Source organism: Pongo pygmaeus, chromosome 2 (genome assembly GCF_028885625.2).
Source record: "Pongo pygmaeus isolate AG05252 chromosome 2, NHGRI_mPonPyg2-v2.0_pri, whole genome shotgun sequence".
Classification (NCBI taxonomy): domain Eukaryota; kingdom Metazoa; phylum Chordata; class Mammalia; order Primates; family Hominidae; genus Pongo; species Pongo pygmaeus.
The window spans coordinates 188602049-188623006 of NC_085930.1; the positions used below are offsets into that span (position 1 = coordinate 188602049).

Genomic DNA, 20958 nt, shown 5'->3' on the forward strand with positions numbered 1-20958 from the left:
ATGAGGTTATTTACTGAAGGGTTTTATACAAGAACATGATCAGAGGATGGAGGAGAAATTCCAAGTTGTAGTATTCGAGGCTGAATTATGGGGAATTAGCGCCAGAATAGAGTCCGGTGAGAAATATTTTACAATAGTTCAGAGGACACCAAGAGACTTCCCCACTTGGATGTCTGGATTGGCACCTAACACAGTACCTCAAAACTGAACCCCACCCCACCCCCAAGCCTTCCCCATCTCAGGAAACGGCAAGTCCATCCTTACTTAGAATTGTTTAAGCTAAAAATCTGGGAGAAGTCCTGTTTTAATCATACCCTCCCCATCGAATCCATCTGCAAATCATTTCAGTTATTCCTTAAAAAATTATCCAAGTTCTAATTCTGATTTCCTCCACTTCTACTGTCTGGGTCCACACCACCATGATCACCTCTCACCTGGTATCTTTCTACTGCCCTCGACCACTCTCTGGTCTAATTAGAGCAACTAGAGAGCATTTTAAAATACAAGTCACTTTAAATCCTCCAATGGTCTTCCGCTCCACTAAACTCTATTTTGACCCACAGACCCTGTATCATTACACACACACACCCCCCTCTGACCTCATCTATCACTCTCACACTCACTCTGTTCCAGTTGTTCAAAGACTTCTCTGATGTTCCCTGAACATGCTAAGCAGGCCCCAGTCTCAGTGTCTTTGCATTTGCTCCTGCCTCTGCTTGGATAGCTCTTGTCCCTGATATTTTAATCCCTTGCTCCCTTACATCTGCTCAAATGTGATCTTCTCAGTGGGAACTTTGCTGATAGCACACATGCACCCAAACATGCTCCTCTTACCCTGTCTTGTTTTTCACTATGAGACTCAACACCATCAGCATGTATTTACTTATTTGTGATCTCTTTCCTTCTGATAAGATGTAAAGGGCCGGGTGTGGTGGCTCACGCCTGTAATTCCATCACTTTGGGAGGCCGAGGTGGGTGGATCGCTTGAGGCCAGGAGTTCAAGACCAGCCTGGGCAACATGGCGAAACCTCATCTCTACCAAAAATACAAAAATTAGCCGGGTGTGGTGGCACATGACTGTAATGCCAGCTACTCGGGAAGCTGAGGCACAAGAATTGCTTAAACCTGGGAGGAGGAGGCTGCAGTGAGCCGAGATCACACCACTGCACTCCAGCCTGGGTGACAGAGTGAGACTCTGGCTTTAAAAAAAAAAAAAAAAAAAAAGATGTAAAGTTCCTTGAGGTAGGGTCTCTGCTTTATTCTTTGTTGTATCCCCATCACTTAAGATACTTTGGTCTCCAGTAAATAAAGCAACCTGAAATAGCTTAACAAATAAAGGAATATTCATTCTAAAGATTTAGGATGAATCACAGAACCAAAAGACAGGAATATTACTACCTCAAAAAGACACTAGAGGCCAGAAACTGGGAGTATTCTTTCTCTACCTGTCCTGGTCTCTTTTCTCTTCTTATCTTCCTTGGTTTTTTCCTTTCTACAGAATGACTTTTTCTGCTCCGCTAAGTACAAAACCCAAGCTTATATCTTTTTAGGTCAAGATTGTAGCCTGAAATGACTGTCCTAAGTCCAAATTCCTATAAAAGACTGATTCTCCTCATGAGAGAGAATTTGGTTTTGGTGTCTATCCTACAATTACATCAACTATGGTATAAATATCTGTTTATTATGTTCAGACAAAAAAAAGAAAAAGAAACCAGTATCTATTTATTCTTTCAGAATTCACTTTGTATTTATATTTTGTCCAATTAAAAAACAAATGTATTGGGATTGACTGGAATGGCATTAAGGTATAAAACAGTTCCAGAAGAACTAAAATCATTCTAATATTCCATTTCCAATTTAACATTGTGGCATATTTCTCTGTTTATCCAAATTTTCCATCTTTTATTTATGAGTCTTAACCATTCCCTGATAAAGTTTGATTGTTTAACAATTTAGTATGCATCTCAGAGAGGGCCAGACTGGACAGATTACAGCCGGTCTGGAATAGCATTCTGCTGAAGTGAAGACAAGCAGCGTGCAGGCTCTTTAAAGTCACAACCTTGGCTGCCCTTGCTGACCATTCCTGAGATATCCCTGGCCCAAAAGTCCTAGAAACCCTGATTGATTTTGATACCTCTTTATTTTTAGGGTCCCAAAAAATTCTGGGTAAGCAGAACTAGTTTACATCCCTCCTACTAACTAACATACTAGAAAGAACTATCGAGGGACCCTAAAGGGCCTCGAGACTTTTAAAAAATTTGCATTATTATTATTACTATTATTGTTATTATTTGTAGAGATGGGGTTCTAGCTATATTGCCCAGGCTGGTCCTGAACTCCTGGGTTCAAGTGACCCTCCTACCCCAGCCTCCCAAAGCACTAGGACCAAAGGCATGAGCCGCTGAGCCCAGCCTGGGTCTCAGAACTTTTAAGCTTATTAAAAATTACCTGTTACCCATCCTACTGCTGTCCTTCCCCCAAAGCCACACACACATACTAGGGACCTTCTAAAGCAGGAGTTACCTGTAATAAGAGTTACTTGGGATAGACTATGATCTGTACCAAACGAATGAGAATTTCCAGGCTGAGTGCCCCTAAGGATGGAGGTACCATGAATAGAAATGGGAAACAAAGAAAAAGCAGTTCCCTCACCACCATCACTCCGTGGATGGGGCACTGATGGGATGATGGGCGACGCAATCTGTCACGGACCCTGGCCCTTCCTGCACATTCTGGCTGGGAATGCCAAGAACACAAGTCCCTGGTGGCTGTTACCTGGGCCATCTCTCAGGGTTGTTTTGCAACATGCAACCTCAAGGAATAAGACAGTGTCTCCTCATGAGATGAAGAGCAGAATGGCTTCTGTTTACTGTAAAAGGGGTAAAACCCCCGAGCTCAGTGTCTCTAGGCTGTGATGAAATCCAGTGCATGTGCAGCATCCATCTGGGCCTACCTGTGTCACCCTGTGGGCACTGGGGAACATAGGGAATCAACACAAAGCAGCATCACACCATGCTACTCGCCGTGAGTAATAAAATCTTTTGTCTCTGACCAAGGAGTCTCATCAAACAGTAACAGACGCATTTATTCGCTTGTAAGTAGGTAAAGATCCCAGGCCCTTTGCAGTCATGGATACAGGGTTCACAAGAAAAAAGATGAGGGCTCTTATGTGGAAAATATTGAGTTTGTGGCTCATCCCTTCTTAACCAGGCTTCATCCAGTACTTCATCAGGCATTCTAGGTCCAGCACTTCAAGCCTTTTCACAGTACCCTAGCCTGCCTGCCCTTCCATCTTGTCACACTCAACAGCAAAAGCAAAACCCTGGATGAAATCAGCTACCTACTTTCTTTCAGCCAGCACTCAAGTGGCCAAACATTGATTGAGAAAGTCAAACAATGGGGCATATCAGTTCTACTACAAATTCACATTACCAATCTCAACTGGGCCCTCAAAACTACCTGGCAACCCTACACAGCTTTGTATGCACTGCTTCTGCTTTTGCTATCAAATATTTAAGTTCCTTTGCAATCTTTTCAAAATTTGGACGTTCTCACGAGCCCTCTTGCAGCAGATGACCTTGCCATCTATATCATAAAGTAGAAGCCATCAAACATGAACTTTTTCAATCTTCCACTACTAGATATACAAAGCTATACATACATAACTGACTCATTATATTCCTCATCTTCCTTCTTTGTGTGTGTGAATGAGAGAGACAGACAGACAGAAAGAAAGACACAGAGACAGACAAGGTTTCACTCTGCTGCCCAGGCTGGAGTGCAGTGGTGGTTAACTGCAGCCTCAACCTCCGAGGCTCAAGCAATCCTCCAGCCTCAGCTTCCCAAGTAGCTGGGCCCACAGGTGGGCACTACCATGCCAAGCTAATTTTCTTTTTTCTTTTTTGGTAGAGACAGGGTCGCCATGTTGCCCAGGCTTGTCTCAAACTCCTGGGCTCAAGCGATCCCCCCACCTGAGCTTTCCAAAGTACTGGGATTATAGGCATAAGTCATTGTACCTGGCCCTTCCTTTCTATTAGAATAGCTGACTTCTTTCCTGTTTGGGCCAATTCCTCCACTGGTGATTCATTCATTCATTCATTCATTCGGAGACAGGGTGTCACTCTGTCAACCAGGCTGGAGTGCAGCAGCACAATCATAGCTCACTGTAACCTCAAACTCCTGAGTGCACCCAATTCTTCCACCTCAGCCTCCCCCAGTAGCTGGGGCTACCGGCATGCATTACCATGCCTGGCTAATTTTTTTTTTTTTTTTTTTTTTTTTGAGAAATAGAGTCTTGCTATGTTGCCCAGGCTGGTCTTGAACTCTTGGCCTCAACTGGTCCTCCCACTTTGGCCTCCCAAAGTGCTAAAATTACAGGCATGAGCCACCATGCCCAGCCCCTCCACCAGTGATTTAAACTCTCACCTTTTAAGTAATCTTATACTTCCAGTATATTCAATCTCTTATACTTTTCTCTTTTTAGTCTTTTTATTTATAAAATTTTCTAACAGAGAAAGATTGAACAACCCTAATATTCATCATAGGTTTACAAAATATTAACTTTTTTTTTGCTGTATTTGCTTTATCTTTTGTTTTTGCTGAAGTATTTTAAAGTCAATTACAGACATCAAGACATTTTAGCCCTAAATACTTCAATATCTACCAAACCACAATACCATTATCATAACTACCAAAATTAACAGAAATTATTTAATATCTAAAACCCAGTAGATTTTCAAATTTCCCCAACTCTTCCACCAATGTCTTTTTACATCTGATTTGTGCAAATCCAGATCCAATTAAGAACTATATATTTAGTTATGTCTCTTGTCCCACCATCTAGAAGTATCAATCTCCTGCCTGCTCTTTTGCACTTTCTGACATTGACTTATTAGAGAGACTAAATCATCAGCCAGGTGCAGTTGCTCATACCTGTAATCCCAGCACTTTTGAGAGGCCGAGGCGGGTGGATCACTTGAGGCCAGGAGTTCGAGACCAGCCTGACCAATATGGCGAAACCCCATCTCTACTAAAAATACAAAAAAATTAGCCAGGCATCTTGGCAAACGCCTGTAATCTCAGCTGCTCGGGCAATTGAGGCAGGAGAATCGCTTGAACCCAGGATGCAGAGGCTGCAGTGAGCCGAGATTGCGCCACTGCACTCCAGCCTGGATGAAGAGACTCTGTCTCAAAAAAAAAAAAAAAAAAAAAAAGACTAAATCACTTGTCCTACACAATGTACCCCATTCTGTTTACTTCTTATGGTACTGTTTAACTTGTTTATCTTCTATACTGATTGCTTGTAAACTGGAAGGAAGTTAGATCTACCGGCTAGATTATATTCAGGTTCAATATATTTGGCAAGAATCCTTCCAGGTGATGCTGTGCACTTCATACTGCAGCACATCAGGATGAACTTAACGCTTCTTTGTGCTACTATCAGTGAAGCTAAGATTCCTCAGTGTGTTCAGCTGTTAACAGCTTAATCTATATAATCCCTCACTCTCATCCAGCAAACAATCTGTGGAGAACCTTTCAGTTTCAACTGGGTCTTTTCCACAAGCAGCTAAATATGCCCAAGTCCCTCCCTTAAAAAGAAAAAGAAAAAAGAAAAAATTCCTTGACTCCACATTGCACCATCACTTACAGTCCTTTTTCTTCCCTTCACCAAGGACTTTTAAAGAGAACTGCCTACACATGACCCCACTTTCTCACATGAAATTCTGAGTTCTCAAACCTCATGTCCAGCAGGCTCCGGCTATGTTTGGGCAGGCATGATGGAAAGGGAGCGTAGTTATAAGGCAAGGGGCTGAGAAATGTTGCTAAGCTGCAAAATCAGAACCCTTGTGATGCCTGTGCCAGACAACCGCAACCTTTCTTTGGATGTCTAACAAGAAATGTCAAAGCTGCCCTTTTTTCCCCTTTCCTTTTTGCTGCTAAAAAGAGGAACTAACTTTTCACTCTTTAAAAAAAAACACAACTGATTCATTTTGTCACTTGGGAGAGAGAACATTCTGATTACACAGATTTTTTGGTGATCTTTTCTTCTCAGCCAACAACTGTTGGATTCCTGAGAATACCAATAAAGCATGAATCTAGCACAGACCAATAGATTATAAACCACTCTCAAACAAACCTAAAGGCTGACTAGGGTAAAACAAGGCCATAGGATGCCCCAGGTGAAGCCTAATATGGCAAGTCCTAGTAAATATGTTTGAAGGTAAAAGGATCCGAAGTGGCCAAACTGTATTGACATGCATGTACATAACATGACTATAGAAATTTTTAATTCTTGGAAACAATACTATTACATCAGGTATAGTTTAGTAAGTAGCTCCCTCAGGCTGTTTATCTAAAGCATGCGTAAATTCAAGGAAGGGAAGGTCTTTAGGGACACATTTTGACAGCAGAAAAGAAAGTCATCTAACCACTTGCCCTCCTGCAGTTCCTTTACATCCATAGTTTAATAAGAAACAGAAATCAGGGAAGTGGCAAAAGGATGTCTGAAGCTTTGTGATGTGAGGAAAAGAAAAATATGGAAAGTGGGGGTGGGGGGTGGAAATTGGCAAGGCAGTCACCCACTACTGAAGAAATCCTCCATTGGGTCTTAGCCAGGCGGACTAACTGCAGCATCAATTAATTCAGTGTTCCTTAAAGTTTAAAATAATCAAGAGCCCAATGTGAGAAGGGAGTAAACCAAAAAAATCATTTCTCACTGATCAGACTTTTCCTGAAATAATGATAAAAACACGAAGTGATTACAGACAGAAAGTTTTTCATCTACACTAGTTATAGACAAAACAGAAAATTGAGTGGGACTTCTCCCTATAACACAGATCTGATAAATGAACCCCAAAGATGAAGACAAAGAGGCATCAAGCATGCTATTTAAAAAAAAACAAAAAAAACAAAAAAACAAAACCCAAAAGCTTTCAACATAGGGGAGAAGAATCTCCCCAAAGGCTTACCAACAGTTCAATGACCAGCTGTACCCTCCACCCCCACCACACAGACACATCCACTGCTGACAATTTTTATAATTATTCCTATATATGAGAGAACTGGGGAGATGAGAAAAGATCAACTATAAGAGCTAGCAGCTTCCAGCTGGGCATGGTGGTCCACACTTCTAGTCTCAGCCACTCAGGAGGCTGAGTGGGGGGATCGCTTAAGCACAGGAATTTGAAGCTGCAGTGAGCTACAATCACACCACTGCACTCAAACCTGGGAAACATTTTAAAAAGAGATCCTGTCTCTAACGGTGGAAAAAAAAAAAGCAAGCAGCTTCAGTTGGGTAAACACAAGGTATCTATGATGAGAACATAGATACCTCAAAAGAACAAAACACCAAAAAAAAAAAAAAAAAAAAGTCACAGACTGAGAAAAGATAGTTGTAAGCTAAAATTCAAATAATGAATTAGCATCTAGAATTTTTCAAGTAATTATTTCAAATGAATCATTAAAAAGACTAACAATCCAACAGGAAAATGTGCAAAGATACGAACTGGCAAACCACAGCAGGAAAAGCTTCAGAGGACCACATACAAATGAAAGACACTCAACCTCAGGAATCAGGGAAATGCAAATTAAAATAAGATAGAATTTCATGCCTATTAAATAACATTTTATGTCTCAACCAACGGTTGGCAAGGTTGTAGAAACGGGACATATTCAATGGGACAACTCTTGGGGAAGCAATTTGGCAACATCTAACAAAGGTGACGACACATATCTTTCAACCTGACAATTCAATTCTGCTTCTGGATATATAAGCCCTAAGGAATCTATAGTACATGTGCACAGGATTGAACAGTGTTCATACAGCACTACTTATAATAACAATAAACTGGAACACCAATGCCCACTGACAGGAGAACTGATCACTGTAGTGTTTTCACAGTGAATTATTATACAGCAGTGAAAACAAATGAACTAGTTACATGCAACATAGATGAATCTTTAAAATAATATTGGGAGGAAAAAAAAGCAAATTCCAGGAGACACACATTGGCATCATATCCCTTTTATAAAATTCAAAAAACAACTACAACTAAATGATACATTGCTTAAGAATGCACACAATGGGCCAGGCGCAGTGGCTCACACCTGTAATCTCAGAGCTTTGAGAGGCCGAGGTGGGAAGATCACTTGAGGCCAGGAGTTTGAGACCAACCTAGCCAATGTGGTGAAACCCTGTCTCTACTAAAAATACAAAAGTGAGCCAGATGTGGTGGTATGTGCCTGTAGTCCCAGATACTCAGGAGGCTGGGGCATGAGAATTGCTTGAACCTCAGAGGCAGAGGTTGCAGTGAGCTGAGATCACACCACTCCACTCCAGCCTGGGCAACAGAGCAAGATTCTGTCTCATTAAAAAAAAAAAAAAAAAAAAAAAGAAAGAAAGAAAAGAAAAAAAGAATGCACACAAGCTGGATGCAGTGGAGTGGTGGATGCCTGTAGTCCCAGCAACTCCAAAGGCCGAGGAAAGAGGATCGCTTGAACCCAGGAGTTCAAGGCTGCAGTGAGCTATGCCTGCACCACTGTACTCTAGCCTGGGCAGCAGAATGAGACCCTGTCTCTTAAAAATAAATAAATAAAATAAGCAAGCAAACATAAATATATAAAAGTGAGTGCTATAGGAATCAAAGGTGAGTACATTTATAATTTATCCAACTCTTGTACCTGAAGTTCACTGGGAGCAATAAAATAAATGAAATGGAATAAAATAAAAATAAAGAAAAAAGAAAATGAAGCTTAGGCAGGTTAAATAACTTGCTTAAGATCAGAGGTAGAGTTCAGATTTGAATCCAAGCATATGACTCTGAAACCCAGGCTGTTTACCACTCTGCCATACGGCCTCTTTTCAAAAGGCATCTTAAGACCTCTTTGCTCAATCTAATGATCCTCCCTCCTTGTTGAAACTTTATTCCTAAGGCTTTCATGAACCCATACTTCTCTGATTATACTTGTACTTAATTATTCCTTCTTTTTACCTTTGTGGGTCCTTCTCCTCCATTCATTTAAATATTGATTTATGTGTCCCAGGGTTCTATCTTCATCAAGCTAGTTAAGAAACTTCCCTCTTGGGAGGAAGCAAAGCTAAAGAGGAATATGAGATACACACACCATCCCTTTCTTTTGCAAAAAAAAATCAGAAGGGGACAATGTAATCACCAAAGAATTTCAACCAATAGTGATTTTTGCTCAAGATCACATTGGAGCTGCCTATCACAATCTTCAAAGTGGCATTAACATCGCTAAGGCAATTTTAAACTAATAATTAAATAGAAATTGTTTCATAAACACAGTGCTCTTATTTTGTTACCATAACTTCTTGACTAAGCACTGTTTCAACATGAATATTTGATTCATTTAACACATTTTAAATAACTATCACATAGTGAAAGCATTGTTGAGCAGAAAGCAGCATATCAGTTATCTTTTAAGAGTTCAGCTGTACCAGTTACAAATATCAAAAGATACTAATGAGCCATTGTATCCAAGCCAATTTGTTAAATAAAATGGAAAAAAATACACTTGCATAATTCGAATGGCCTTCTCACTCCATGCCTTAGAATGTCCACAGAACTTTTACTGAAGCAAGGCATTATGCAGGCTGTACAATTATACTGCTGTGTTAGTGAACACATTTTAATCTGTACAAGAAAAGAAAATACAAGTATTTCTTAGCTACTAAGTTTCATACCGATCATGAAAGCTCATATAAGCCATAAAAAATGTCATTTTAAATTGCACTTTAAAAATGTAAGGATAGGCCGGATACAGTGGCTCAGGCCTGTAATCCCAGCACTTTGGGAGGCCAAGGCAGGCAGATCACCTGAGGTAGGGAGTTCGAGACCAGCCTGACCAACATGGAGAAACCCCGTCTCTACTAAAAATACAAAATTAGCCAGGTGCATGCCTATAATCCCCCAGCTACTCGAGAGGCTGAGGCAGGAGAATCACTTGAATCCAGGAGGCAGAGGTTGCAATGGGCCGAGATCATGCCATTGCACTCCAGCCTGGGCAATGAGAGTGAAACTCCATCTCAAAATAAAATAAAATAAAATAAAATAAAATAAAATAAAATAAAATAAAAATGTAAGTACAAACTACTTTTGCTTCTCTAAAAGTCTATTCATAATTTTTAATTCGTTACAAATTTTCTAGTATTCTACTTTTCTTTTTGCAATACAAATTTATATTTCTTACACTTGATAATTTTTAAAAACCATAATGAATCAGGTACAATATTTAAAGCTTTTATGATTTTTTTTAAACAAGAAATTTTAAAACACGCATGCCCACCCACCCCAAGTATTCCATACACAGACATCTCCACATGGCTTTCTTTCTCAGGAAGTTAGTCAAAACCGTACAGCTGCATGGGGCAAGTGGATAAGAGAGGAAAATAGAAGTTGCAGATGCTGAAACTGTAGCATATGGCATTAACTTTTGGTTTTTTATCTTGTTTTTTGTTTTGCTACCAAGTTACTCATTATATTGAGCATTTTTAAGTACCCCTAAAGTAAAACAATTCAACTTCTTGTGAACTGAAGGCAGGCTGTTTTGTGTTCCAGGAAATAAATAAGGCACTGCTCTCCAGTCTATTTCCCTTCACCTAACTGTTATGTCCTGGTAGGGTTTATTCTCTCACCAAATATTTACTGAATGTGCCAGGAACTGGGGTTACATATGAATAAAACTTAGGCCCAGGTCTCAAGGAGTTTACAGTCTAAAAGGGAAGACAGACATATAAATACATACACACACAGGCCCATAATCCATTACCCTAAACCCTAGGGCCAGATGTATTTCAGAATTTGGAAGTTTCCAGGTTTTAGAAAGGTATGTTCATTGTATTGGCATAACACCACAACCAGACCCCAGAGCAGCACCCACAGAGTCAAGAATTAAAATTTCTGAAGCAAAATGTAAAGCATGTTCATACGAGGTAGGAAAAAAACAGACTAAGAACCTATAACCCCAGCACTTTAGGAGGCCGAGGCAGGCGGATCACTTGAGGCCAGGAGTTCGAGACCAGCCTGGCCAACATGGTGAAACCCCATCTCTACTAAAAATACAAAAATCAGCCGGGCATGGTGGCATGAGCCTGTAGTCCCAGCTACTTGGGAAGTGATTCATAAGAATCACTTGAACCTGGGAGGCGGAGGTTGCAGTGAGCGAAAGATTGCACAACCGCACTCCTGATTGGCAACAGAGCAAGTCTGTCTCAAAAAAACAAAAACAGACTAAGCAATAGCTTCATGTTATTATAGTTTAGGTCACACTGTGCCACCAAATGAGTTCAGGTCGTATAAGGTTTTGCCACTAAATTATTTATGAAAAGGAAAAAAAAAAAAAACCTGTAGTTTTCAAGAGTATTTGGTGTTTTTAAATTGTTAAGAGACTGACCTGTAATACACATGAGGACTGCCTGGCACAAAGGCAGGACAGGCCAGGCGCAGTGGCTCATGCCCATAATCCCAGCACTTTGGGAGGCTGAGGTGGGCAGATCACTTGAGGCCAGGAGTTCAAGACCAGCCTGGGCTACATGGCAGGTATCCATCTCTACAAAAAAAAAAAAAAAAATTAAAAAATTACCCAGGTGTGGTGGCATCTGCCTGCAATCCCAGTGCTTTGGGAGGTCGAGGCGGGAAGATCACTCGAGCCCTGGAGGTCCAGGCTGCAGTTAGCTACGATTGTGCCACTGCACTCTAGCCTGGGCAACAGAGTGAGACCTCATCTCAAAAAAAAAGAAAAAGAAAAAGAAAAGGCAGGATTACCCCTGAACTTAAAAAGTACTAACTAGGAGTTAGCCAACCAAGAGATAATATTTATTGAGCATTTATTACGTGTATGTACACAACTCTGTGTAGTAACTATTTAGTTCTCAAAACAACCTCAGAAAGTAGGTACCAGTATCATTCTCATTCCACAGACAAGGAAACTTTACACATGGAGGTTATGGACCTTAGCCAAGTTCACACAACCTAATGGAGCCAGAGATGACTACTTACAGTGTGACCCCGGAAATTCTTTAACTACTCTAAGTCTCCATTCCTTCATCTGTGCAGTGGGGATCTCTACCCCCATGGGATTGTTCTGGGAATTAAATAATACACATTTTTTAATGTCTTGGGAAATTTAAGTCAATTTGGCCCAGCAAGGGAAATATATGAAGAAGCTATAGCCATGAACACTACTCAGGCTAATATCTACAGTGATTACTTGACAGATCTAATAGTATAGTGCTCTAAACAAAAATGGAAAAAGAAATGACCAGAAGGAAGTCCTTTCTTGGCCTTATGCTGCAATTTAACTACTTCTTCCTCTACTGAACTCCTTAAGAAGCATTGGGGCAACTGTTGATAAAGGCTGCGTTTTATTTTCTGGGAGAGGACTAAATCCATGAGCACTGTTTAATTTGCACCAGGACTCTCCTATTGAGGGGTAGAGGAGAGTGGTTTCAAAGGGGGACAGAGAATAGAAGAAAACAACCAGTTATTTGAAGGGCTTTCTCAAACTACATCCACATCCTGAAGATTTAAATACTTGCCCCACCGCATTAGCAGCACCTGACTCTATGGCCCATCCCCCACCCTAAGGCCTTGACTCTTCAAGTGTGTAAGGGCAGAACCAGGGTTGATAACCACTAATTTAACCAAACAGTTTCAATCTGTGGTTCTCAGAGTGTGGGGACCAGCAGCATCAGCATCACGTAGAAACCTGTTAGAAATGCAAATTTATAAATCCCTTCCCAGGACTACAGACTCGGAAACCTTGAGGGTAGAGCCCAGCAATCTGTGTTTTAGCAAGTCTTCACGGTGAGTCTGAAGCTCTCTAGAGTTTGAGAGCCACTGGTCTAAGCTCTTATTTACACAAGCAGTTTAAGATCGTGTGATTGGAGGTAAGTTCAAGAACTTGTGTTCATGCAGTAATCACTTCCTAAAAATCACTAAACTGGCACTTATATAATCTTCCTGATCAGATAAACATCTAAATACTTACACATAAAGACATCTGTGAAAGGAAAATAAATCTTGGAACCCCAGACTCACTAAGCCTAAAGGAAAAGTCAAGCTGGGTCATGCAAACCTGCCTCCCATTTTGGCTCCTAAATAAGATGGCTACAAAGATGAAAAGCTACACACCTCCCTCACACTTTGCCCACGAGGAAATCCTTGTGGGCCCTGAGATCTCTACCCTAAAGCAGTTCTGTTGAAGCTCACCATGGCAATGTGAACTGATAGCTTATCTTCACAGGTGTGGGGACATAGGACAGAACTCAAAATCATCCCTCCATTTACCTGAGACAAATGTATATCTCACTGCTTCTTCTGCTCTATTTGTCTATGCTGTCTTATGTAAAAATACAGATTCGCTGATTCAAAGGCATGGAATATTTTCCCCTACTGATTTCTCACATGAAAATTGTGTATTTCCCAATATCCTGCCCTTTCTCCTTTAAATACTGAAGCCCTCAAAATCATCTTCAGAGAAAGGCATAGACCTGCCTCCCAGGCACACATCCTTAACTTTGGCAAATAAACCTCACAAAGTGATTGAGACTTGCCTCAGATGTTTTCTTTGATTTACACATTAAAAGGAATATAGATTTCAAAAAATTATCCTTGTTCTTAATTCATTTTAAAGCAAAATAACTTCTCATATATGAATTGTGATAAGATTTTGAATTTTTTTCTAAAGAATGGCTTCAGAAAGGGAAAAGAAGTTCCTATATAATTGCAATTTTCTCAACACTCCCAACTTAAAATATTTGTACACAGAAATCATTAACAATTAATTCCTTGACATATTTCAGGTGTTATCTTCTCTTTCCTTGAGAGAAACAATGCATCAAACAGAACTGTGATTTTTGGGGGGCAGCTATACCTCCTTTGGTCTTACTTTACTCTTAAAGAAATATAAGAATGAAATAAATACCAAGGTCCGGAAGGACAGGCTTAGTTAGGAACCAAGCTGTCTTCTTTTATCTTGAAATGTTCATGCTACCTAAAAAAAGAGACACTTGAGACTTTTTTTTTTTAAATTAAGACTTAAATGAATTAATCTTTGTTAAAGTAGCAAAGTACATGAGAAAATACCGAGAAAATAGTGTTTCATGTATTTTGGGAATTAAAAAGGGACTTAGATTCTGAAATGCCAGCTGACTTTTACATGTTTTATTACTTTTTTTTAAAGAACTTGTGATTACGTTTTCTGAACAATGTGATCAGTCGATATAGGCACAAATTGACCAAGAAGAAAAACAAGTTCTTTCTCCATGTATCATAAATGGATCCATTTGGGGTGAACACGGTTAATAATTAGGGGTTATGACATTGAACAGGATATGTCATCAATGCAGAACCTAAACAGGGATGGTAAATTCTAATACCCAGTAAAATTTCATGCATAAAAATAAAAAATGAATAGGAATTCATGGAATTAAAACCTAATGCAGAGTACATGTCTTAAGTATAGTGTTGATATGTTTCTATTCTTTCAGTGCATTTTTTAAAAATTGCTATATATATGTGTATATATGTATATATGTATTTATGTGTATATATGTATATCTGTGTATATATGTATATATATCTGTGTGTGTGTGTGTGTATATATATATACAAAGAGAGAGAGAGAGAAAGATACAGTAGCAGCTTTAAATGAATAAGTTTAAACTCTTTTCCAGTCAACATTTTGGGTAAGTTTTCAAAATGATTTTCTTCTGCATTGTTCCTATTATTTTCACCTATACTCCTAAAAGCACATAAGAAATGAGTATTATTCCGATCTACTGTCAATCTAAATCATCATGTGATTCCTTCTTCCACTCAACAAACATGTATTTAACAGCTACCCTGTGCTAGGCACAGAAACACACCCCATCAGAAACATTCATCCATTGGAAAAACAGGTAAGTAACAATACAGCCATGCATCACTTAACGATGGGAATATGCTCTGAGAAACACGTCCTTAGGCAATTTCATCACTGTGCAAACATCATAGGGTGTCCTCACACACACCTAGATGGTATTGCCTACTATACACCTAGGCTGTATAGTATATAGCCTATTGCTCCTGGGCTACTAACCTGTACTACATACTCAATACTGCAGGCAATTTTAACATCATGGTAAATATTTGTGTATCTAAACATACCTAAATATAGAAAAGACAGTAAAAACATGGTAAAGCCAGGCATGGTGGCTCATGCCTGTAATTCCAGCACTTTGGGAGGCCAAGGCAGGTGGACCACGTGAGGTCAGGAGTTTGAGACCAGCCTGGCCAACATGGTGAAACCCTGTCTCTACTAAAAATACAAAAACAAACAAACAAAAATTAGCCAGGCTGGGTGGCCGGCACCTGTAATCCCAGCTACTTGGGAGCTGAGGCAGGAGAATCGTTTGAACCCAGGAGGCAGAGGTTGCAGTGAGCCAAAATCACACTATTGCACTCCAGCCTGGGTGACAGAGTGAGACTCCGTCTCAAAAAAAAAAAAAAAAAAAAAAAAAGATATTATTGTCTTATGGGACCATCACCCTATATACAGTCCACTCATTGCCTGAAACATCATTTTTTTTTTTTTTTTTTGAGACGGAGTTTCACTCTTGTTGCCCAGGCTGAGTGGCACATGATCTCAGCTCACTGCAAACTCCGCCTCCTGGGTTCAAGCGATTCTCCTGCCTCAGCCTTCTGAGTAGCTGAGATTACAGGTGCCCGCCACCACGCCTGGCTAATTTTGTATTTTAGTAGATACGGGGTTTCACCATGTTGGTCAGGCTGGTCTCGAACTCCTGACCTCAGGTGATCCACCTGTCTCGGCCTCCCAAAGTGCTGGGATTACAGGCGTGAGCCACCAAGCCTGGCCGACTGAAACATCGTTATGGGGCTCATCACTATAATCATATTAGAGTGTAAATGCTATGACAGAACTTGTATTTAAAGTATTACATCATTGAAACCAAATGTTTATGAGAATGTGGCTGAACTCAACACACTAAGGATTTCTCTTAAATTTTACACAATACGTTTTGAAACTATTGTCCATGAATTCACTGAACCCATTTTTAGTATGCTTATATTTTCACCTGTACTACTTCTTAAAGTAACAAGTTCTGTAAATTTACTGTCAGCTCGGTAAAACAGCAGGACATTTCCTTTTACTTAGTCCTAAAACTACCTTCTTTAAGAGGAGCCTCTTGGTTTTAGTACTCTAAGATTTTGTGAACTAAACATTAGAAACATAAATTATGATCATGTAAATTTAAAATCATACATTTAGCCTGTCTTTTCTCACATGACCCACTCAAGCATTATCATCTCTTGGATTTTTTTTATACAACCACATGTAGTTATCTCTGCGTTACCAAGTCACACAGTCCTATGTCACTTTTTTTTTTTAAGAGATGGGGTCTTGTTCTGTTGCCCAGGTTAAAGCACAGTGGCACTGCCATCCTTGCTCACCACTGCAGCCTTGAACCCAGTGGTTCAAATTATCTCCGACCTCAGCCTACCAAGTTGCTGGAACTACAGGTATGCACCATCATGCCAAGCTAATTAAAAAAAAAAAATTTTAGAGATGGGGTCCTTACTATGTTGTCTAGGCTTGTCTTGACATCCTGAGCTCAGGCTGTCTTCCCACCTCAGCCTCCTGAGCAGCTGGGATGAAAGGTGTGATCCACCATACCTGGCAGTTTTGTATCACTTTAAAGTCACATAACTTGCTTTTGTTTTACCAGAAACAACCCTTTAAATTTACCAGACTTGGTTATATATTATTTTTGGTTACATACAAAAATTTTAAAAATCAATCCCACCATTAAAGGGTTAGAATATGACAACTGGGGATATCAGATTTTCATCCAACAAATGTTTATGAGTGCCTCACAAGCATCACCATCTAGCTTATTTGCTAACTCTGCTTCATAGGACAAAATGTAACTTGTGCAATTACCATAGCCATGGAAAGGTAGCTACAATTCCTTATGTTCATAGTTTTAATAAAAGTAAAACATCTTATGGCTGAGCATGGTGGCTCATGCCTGTAATCCCAGCACTTTGAGAGGCTGAGGCAGTTGGATCACCTGAGGTCAGGAGTTCGAGACTAGCCTGGCCAACATGGTGAAACCCCATCTCTACTAAAAATACAAAAATTAGCCAGGTGTGGTGGTACACACCTGTAATGCCAGCTACTTGGGAGGCTGAGGCATGAGAATCTTTTGAGCCTGAGAGAAAGAGGTTGCAGTGAGCCGAGATCTCACCATTTTACTCCAGCCTGGGTGACTGAGTGAGACGTCTCAAAAAAAAGGTAAAATATCTTAAAGTTACCAATAATAAGTAGAAATAGAATACAGCATCCAGTGTCTTTCACTGTAGATTTCATTTTTCTTAACAAAGCCATAATGCCTACCTATAAGATAAAATTTTAGAGGTTTTAGTTAACAAATAAGTGTACTTACGATGATACTGTTCTGAGATGAGCAGATATCCATCTCTGCTACCTCAGGATCACACTTCATTTACCAAAATATTATACAATTACTGTCTCAGGTTTAGATTAGCAGCTAATTAATAACTCAAGTTATTTGGGATTCCATCCCATCCCCAATTCTCTACCCCTACCACTAATGCTCTCAGAATCTATCATTCAAAGGGTCTTATCTCTACCATGCAGTTTGAATAGAATATTCATTTTTTGTTACATATAGTCACATTTAGTTTTGTTCTACTGCTGATTTTCCTATTGATGTTTTTATCCTACAATACTCTCTATCACATATACCAATACTGCTCTTAAACGCCTTAAGAGAACACACAATCCCCCCGATTCTTCAGTATCCTCTCATAATCTGTCTAGTCATCATTTCTAAAACCTTTGCAAAGATTTTTTTGCATTAAAAGGTGAGTCAACACATAAACATGAATGAAATTTACATACTAACCTATCTCTATCTTCTTCATGTCTTACAGCAAGGAGGAGTCTGTGGTTTTTTCATTTTTCCCCCCAAAGAGTTTCCCTGGTGATATATTCAATAATTAATGAACCAAATGAAATCTCTTGTTCATAAATTTTAATTCCCATAGTAAGGTTAACACAAACCATGAAAACTAATATCTAAGTTTAAAATTTTTAAATACTAAGTTTTTTTGTTTTTTAGACCACATGGCAAGGAGATCACATTTTTCAGGGTGGTTTTTTTTTTTAACCTCTCAACAGCTTCCCTAGAGCCCATTTAATACGTAATGCAGATAACTAAGATCGCTTGTTGACAAATTTCAATTTCCTCAAGTAATTAACTGCCTACCATGTTCCATTTAAATACACAATTTCGCCGGCACAGTGGCATGCACCTATAGTCCCAGCTACTTGAGAGGCTGAGATGGGAGGATTGCTTGAGCCTGGGAAGTCAAAGCTGTAGTAAGCCATGATCGTACCACTGCACTCCAGTCTGGGTGACAGAGAGAGACTCTGTCTCAAAAAGTACATACATACATACATACATAATTTAATTTGCAGAATTCTAGAATGTCTTAAATTATTTCCTTATAAAAACTAGCCACCGTAAGCCTTTTTAACTATCCTAAACACAATGTATATAATTTACGTCACATGCCAATTAGACATAAAACCTCATTCAGCTTAAGCTGCCTTACTGGGTTTTTGATTTCACATTACCAAGTAGTTAATGACCAATTTTCATATTTTAAACAATCTCTGGGTAAAGATGTTTAGTTAAAAAACTGAATATAAAAATAAGGAGAAAAAAACTGAGTCAAGCCATTGCTAAGTGTTGCCATTAAAAAAAAAATTAAAAATCCTATATAAGAGCCTAGTGATTATTAGCTCTTTGAGCATAGGGGCCATCGTCCTCATCTTGTCCCTCCCAAAGTAGTATTCTTTTTTCAGCTATAGAGAAATTGATAGAATCTGTTCCACAGAGAAAGTAGATTTCATCAATTTCTCCACAGCTGAAAATTCATGACAAGCTAAAAGTAAGAGAGTAGAAACAGCATGGCTTCTCAAAAGAGTACTTTATACTTTTTTTTTCCTTTCTTTCTTTTTTTAAGACAGGGCCTCTGTCACCCAGGCTGGAGTGCAGTGGATGATCATAGTTCACCGCAACCTCTGCCTCCCGGGCTCAATCAATCTTCCTACCCCAGCCTTCCAAGTAGCTGGGACTACAGGCGTATACCATCATGCCTGGCTAATTTTTGTATTTTTTTTGTAGAGATGGGGTTTCACCATGTTGCCCAGGCTGGTCTTGAACTCCTGGGCTCAAGAGATCTGACACCTCAGCCTCCCAAAGTACTGGAATTACCGGCGTGAGCCACTGCAACTGGCCAACACTTTTGAATAGGTAAGAATTAATGTTTAAGGATATTCATTAACCAATTGTTTATATGACAAAAAATTCAAAATATAAATAGGAGAGTAGATACGATGCATTCATACAATGAAACATTATGCAGCTATTAAGAAGACAGTGTTAGTGCTCTGACTTGCAGAGATACTAAGAATAATGATATCTTCTGAGTGAATTCTTTTTTAGAGGGTTCCTACTGCAAGATAAGCATCTCGGTGGGAGTTTGTCCTTACCCAGTAAGGTATACTAAATTTCCTTTGTAATAACTATACAGTATATGAACAAACCCTGCTAAAGCCAAAAGCGGAGGAACAATTAAGCTGTTACTGCCATAAATATGAAATATATACACTAAGAGAAACTTTATATTATTTTAGCAAGTCAGTAGCATCTGAGCGTAGAAACATTTCATGTGATTTCTATTTCAAAAAAGATAAAATAACACATCTTTCAGCAATTCTGGAAGAAAAGGCTCTCTATAAACATACTGGAAAATGGAACTGAGGAACACACACTGTGAACTTACCAAGCATTTTTCTGTCCATAACTATTGCTCCAAAGGAAATTCTCCGGTCCCTGCATCATCCACAGGACCTTCGCACAAAGGTGGTAGTGAAGCATGATGATTTAGGGCACTGACTCTGGTTCTCCACTGCTGGAGTTTGAACACTGGCTTCACCACTTGCGTACGTTAACCGACACATGGTAAAGTCAATAAAGGTTCACTGAAATTATTACTATGATTGAGAGAAAGAGATCTTTGAACTAAAGATGGAAAAATATTAAAATACTTCAAGGGACAGAAGTATATTTCAGCAGGAATTCTTTTAAGAGATCCAAACATTTTGGGTGTGCTCAATAGGTTATTTTTTCATCCTAAGCCAGATATCTCTTCAAATCTGTGGCTCATTTTCTTTTCTTTCTTTCTAATCTTATTATAATTATTCAGGAGGCTTAACTAAAATTAAAATTTTCAAATCTATTTTTTTAAGTTAATTATCCAGTTTGTGATCTAGGTTCTTGCATTTTAGTTTCTTGATCTATTCTACTCACTTGAGACTTATTACCATCACTCCACCAGAGGGCATACAAAAGAAAGGTGATAACGTGAAACACTCAAAGTTGATAACTTGTCAGCTTTCAGAGAAGCTTTAGCAGCATCACCAAACACCTTACATAGCACTAACACTGTAAGATTCTCTGGAAACTGTCTTCTCCATTTGAAACGGCATTAGCTAAGATACAGCAAATATTAATTCATGCATTCATGCCTTCATTCAACAAATATCTGAGTCCTGACCATGTGCCAAACATATTCCAGGCTCTAGAGATTCGGGAGTAAACAAAACAAAACTTCCCATTGCCACAGTGCTTTGTTCTGTATCTGTCTAGGAGATAAATAATAAAGCACATCAATAACATAATTTTAAGTACAGATAAGTCGTATGCAAGAAAAAAACTGCAAGAACTTCAAGAGGTTAGAGGGTGAGGAGGAAGGCTATTTTCAAATAAATTAAGTAAGGACTGAATGAAATGAGAGGATGAGCTATGTCTTCATTGGGAGAAAGCATTCCAGGCAGAACAGC

General features: G+C 39.3%; 1 protein-coding gene across 5 annotated transcripts in view; it reads right to left on the reverse strand.

Moving 5' to 3' along the window:
- The window catches only part of GNB4 (G protein subunit beta 4), a 58178-nt gene that overhangs the window by 29957 nt on the left and 7263 nt on the right, over positions 1-20958 (reverse strand). The window contains exon 2 of one of the 5 annotated variants that reach the window (XM_063662449.1): positions 11413-11568. The exons of the other annotated variants lie outside the window; for them this stretch is intronic. The gene's annotated coding sequence lies outside the window, so the exon portion shown is untranslated. The remainder of the gene's footprint in view (positions 1-11412; positions 11569-20958) is intronic. 5 annotated transcript variants of the gene reach the window in all.